The following is a 5,066-nucleotide window of genomic DNA, read 5'->3' as shown; positions in this document are numbered from 1 at the left end:
CCAGGGGGTGACGCCCATGATTGGCAAAGAACGGAGTCATCCCTGTGGATATGTTCTCCATGTTATTGTAAGCAAACTCTGCCAGGGCTAGTTTGTCTACCCAATCGTTCTGCCTTTGACTGATGTAACACCGCAAATACTGTTGCAAAACAGCATTCGCTCTCTCCACTTGCCCATTGGCCTGAGGGTGCCTCGCCGTCATGAAACTCACCTCCACCTGCAACAAACCCATGAGCTTGCGCCAAAAACGTGAGGTGAATTGAGTCCTCCTATCCGAAACCACCCGAGCAGGTATCCCATGCAACCTAAACACATGCTCTACAAACAGCTTGGCGGTTTCTTCCACCGTCACGGCTTGTGAGCAGGCCACGAAATGGCACATTTTGGTTAGGAGATCCACCAGCATCATGATAGCGGTCTTACACTTAGACTTAGGCAGGTCAGTGATAAAATCCACTGCCACCACCTCCCATGGCTTTCCTGGTGTGGGTAAAGGTTCCAGCAAACCTGTTGGTGCCGCCCTCTCCCCTTTGGCCCTCTGGCATGTGTCACACCCTCACACATATTCTCTTACATCCTCTCTCACTTTGGGCCACCAAAATTCCCGGGTGATCAGTAGCATGGTCTTGTGTTGCCCAAAATGCCCTGCTGTGCAGCTGTCGTGCAGTTGTTTGAGAACTCTGGCCCTAAGATTTTCACCTGGAACATACAAGGCCCCTCGATAGTACAGGAGCCCCCCTTTCACTTCGAAACCACCCTCGGCATCCCCCTTTTCCCTTAACTCCCCGATCCTTTGCCTCACAAAGTCACTGTCTCTGAGCAGCTGCATCAGTTTGTTGTCCTTGACCAACACCCCCCCACACATCTACTGGTTCTCGGGGAACATCAGTCTAGCAACCAGAGGCCCTTCTTCCACCAGATACTCCGGTTTCCGTGACAGCACATCCGCCCTCGCACTCTGCTCTCCTGGCAGATATTAGATCTTAAAGTTAAAGTTGGCACAGAACTCCGTCCATCGTATCTGTCTCTGGCACAACACCTGCGCCGTACGACAGTACTCCAAGTTCTTGTGGTGCCTCGCCCCAATCGGGAAATGGCACCATTGTTTGGCGCAAGCTCATGGGTTTGTTGCAGGTGGAGGTGAGTTTCATGACGACGCAGCCACAATCGCAAGCAATTCCTTGTCGTAGATAGTGTAGTTTTGCTCCGATTTATTCAGTTTCTGTGAAAAAAAGGCACACGGCCGCCACTCCCTCTTTTCATCTGGTTGCAGCAACACCGCCCCTATCGCCCGATCAGAAGCATCCATCTCAACTCGCAGTGGTTGATAGGGGTTGACGTGGAGCAGTTGCTCCTCTGATGCGAAGACCCTCTTAAGCTTTTCAAACCCCTCTTGTGCCGCCTCCGTCCAATGAAACTTCTTAGCACTAAGACAGTCCGTTATGGGCACCGTCAGTTTCGCGAAGCCCTTGATGAACTTCCTGTAGAAATTGCTGAAGCCCAGGAAACGCTGAACATCTTTCCTGGTCTTAGGGCTCTCCCATTCCACCACCGCCTTCACCTTCTCCGGATCCATGGCCAAACCCTTGTCCGACAGCCTGTAACCCAGGAACTCGACCTCTTTCGCGTGGAATTGACACTTCTCCAGCTTCACCCACAGCTGATGCTCCTTAAATTTGCTCAGGACCTGACGTACGTCCTTTACGTGCTGTTTCTCGTTGTCTGAGTACTTTAGCACGTCGTCCAAGAAACAAATGCAGTTCCGGTACAGCAAAGGCCTTAGCACGTGATGCATGAAGGCTTGGAAACAGGGGCTTCTGCACTGTAAACCGAAGGGCATGACGAGATACTCAAACGCCCCCAGCGGGGTGAATATGGTGGTCTTCCACTCATAGAATCATAGAATCATAGAGTTGGAAGAGACCACAAGGGCCATCGAGTCCAACCCCCTGCCAAGCAGGAAACACCACCAGAGCACTGCTGACATATGGTTGTCATGTCTCTGCTTAAAGACCTCAAAGAAGGAGACTCCACCGCACTCATCGCCCTCTCGCACTCTGATGAGGTTGTATGCCCCCCGGAGGTCCAGCTTGGTGAAAAATTTCCCCTTCCGCACCCTGGCCAGAACATCGTTGATCCTCAGCATTGGGAAGGCCACAGGTTCCGTCAGGCTGTTCAAAATGTGAATATCCACGACCAACCTCCGCTTGTTAGTTGATTTCTTGTCCACAAAGAACACGGGGCTCCCACCTGCCACCTTGGATTCCCTGATGAATCCCCTTTTTTATATTTTTCTCAATAAAGTCCCTCAGGTCCTTGATCTCTCCCTCCGACATGGAGTAGATCTTTCCCACCGGCAGCGTGGCCCCCGGGATCAGGTTGATCTGGCAATCATATGGTCGATGCGGCAGCAACGTGTCAGCCTCCTTCTCGCTGAATACCTCCTGTAGGTCCTGATAATACAGAGGAATTTCGGTCATCCCTGCTTTGCATGCTGCTGCCATCCTGGCCTCCATTTGTCGAGGTTGCTCTAGGCCCAGGCAGTTCTCCATGCAGTGGGTCAAACCGAACGTCAGGGACCGTTGATGCCAGGAAACCACCGGATTGTGCAAGGCCAACCAGCTCATGCCCAGTATGATAGGCGGGCCTGCCAACGTGGCCATGTGAAAGGCGATGACCTCAGAGTGGGTAGACACCCAAATCCTCATGGGAGGTGTTTGATGGGTCACTTCACCTCCCAACAGTTCTCTCCCATCAATTGTAGTGACTTGCAGCAGAAAATCCAAAGGCCTCAGGTTCAGTTGGTGCTGCGCTGCAAACTCCTTGCTAAAAAATGACGCCAAAGCTCCAGAATCAACCAAGGCCAACTCCTCCACCACGTGGCCATTCGGGAGTTCTAGGACCACCTTCAACACTATGCTTGCTTTGGGGTGTCCGAGCCAAGGACTTTCGCTCTTGCTCCCACCTGGCTGTTGCCCCGGTTCACCACCAGCCAGGCTGCCCTGTTTCCTGAAGTCTGGGGTTCCTCTGCCTCTGCCTGCTGGGTGGCCCCAACCATTCCCTGCCAGTTACGATGCTCCAGACACACTCTGGCAAAGTGCCCCATTTTCTGACAGAAAAAACATTTATTGGCTGCTTGCCAGTACTTCATCTCTTTGCCGCCCGGCCGTTGAGCCTTCAAACTTTCCCACGCGCGGGCTGAGTCTATTTCCATGGGCTCTGGCTGTTGTTGACCTTCTGAGGCAGCTGCCGGCATTTCAGGAATGTGGTTACCATGGAAACTCCGGCCCTTGCCCTGCTTCCTTTCCCGCAGTCTGGCTTCCTGCCTCAGCCCCACCGCAAGAGCAGCTTTCATTAGCTCATCCATATCCTTGGGACGGGGGGCCCTAGCAAGCTCATCCTTAACTTCAGCACTTAAACCAAGCTTGCACAGGCTCTGATTCCAAATCCCATCCCAGTTTGTGCACAAGAATTGCGAATTCTGACCAGTAACTATGCACCGTAGATTTGCCTTGCTTCAAAGCCAAAAGCTCCTCCTGCGTCTTGTTAATATAACTTTGATCTGCATATATAAAGTCCATAGCTTGCCAAAACTTGGGCAGACTTCGAAGCGCTTCATTATTAGAGGCAATTAATGGTCTCACCCAGCTCTTAGCCTCCCCCGACAGGTGACTAATTATGTGAGAAACCTTTTGAGCATCGTTGGCAAACTGAGCTGCTTCAAGCTCCAAAAAATATCTCATCTCAGTCTTAAAATCAAAATAGCCCTCAGGATCGCCGTTAAACTTTTCCACCCACGCAGCTTTGCCCCTCGCCTGTAGCCCACCTGTGGCTCCACTCTGAGCAGCTCTGGCTTCCTCCAGACACTACTGCAGGTCCGAAGCACGGGCTTCCAGTCTTGCATTTCGCTTACGCAGTTCGGAAATCTCCTCCATTTTTTGGCTATTTCCTCTTTTCACTAGCTTTCAGCAGTGGAGTCGATTCATGCTGTGAGGATTTTGTGCTGCCAAAGCTAGCTGAGATAACGCTCCAGGCACACAGCCATTTCTATACTGAAGATTTATTGCCAAAATTCAAAGCAGTTACAAGAGTTCAAAAAGCACATCCATCTCTTGCTCAGTCAGATGAATCGACTGGCGATCTTTTTTTACTCCCCCCCCAGCAGGACCATTTCCTCAGTGCACGCCTCCTACTTCCTCTGTTCTGTGAGTGGCTAGTTCCTGGCACTGGTTCCCCCCTCCCTATTTCCTCCTCTGAGTTGGATGAGAAACTGCTGGTGAGCGGTTTAGGCTCTCTGTAATTGCCTCCCCCCCCCCCCCGGCTCTTTGGCCATTTCCAGTTCCCTGACAACCGCTGTTTAACATCTAGGTGAGTTGCAGCTGAATTATTGTAATTTTTTTTTCTTTTTTAAGAATTGAATTTCACACTTTTAAAAAATACTGCTTAATCTACTGTTCTGTTCTTGGCTTACTCTGGTGCTTTGATATCACAGTGCTACATGGTATTATGCTATTGTAAGATCATACATAGTGTGCCTTGCAATATCTCAGCACAGTTGGGTAGTAGAAAATCTTGGTGGAGAACCATAATCCATTAAATTTATTTGAAGTACTTTCCCTCCCCCCCCCCGATCTTTGCAAATGAATTATACATCCTACACACAGTTTTTTGTGTGTGAAACATTAAAGAGGAGAAGTGAACAAAACAGCCTAGATTGAGAATTATCGCACTGTGGTCTAAACCACAGAGCCTAGGGCTTGCTGATCAGAAGGTAGCTTGGTGGTTCAAATCCCCACAACGGGGTGGGCTCCTATTGCTTGGTCCCAGCTCCTGCCAACCTAGCAGTTTGAAAGCACGCCAAAAGTGCAAGTAGATAAGTAGTTACCACTCCAGCAAGAAGGTAAACAGTGTTTCCGTGTGCTACTCTGGTTCGCCAGAAGCGGCTTAGTCATGCAGGCCACATGACCCAGAAGCTGTCTGCAGACAAATGCTGGCTCCCTTGGCCAGTAAAGTGAGATGAGTGCTGCAACCCCAGAGTTGCCCGCGACTGGACTTAATGGTCAGGG

Source organism: Podarcis gaigeae, assembly GCF_964106915.1.
Source record: "Podarcis gaigeae genome assembly, chromosome: 7".
Taxonomy (NCBI): Eukaryota; Metazoa; Chordata; class Lepidosauria; order Squamata; family Lacertidae; genus Podarcis; species Podarcis gaigeae.
This window is presented reverse-complemented; position numbering follows the sequence as displayed.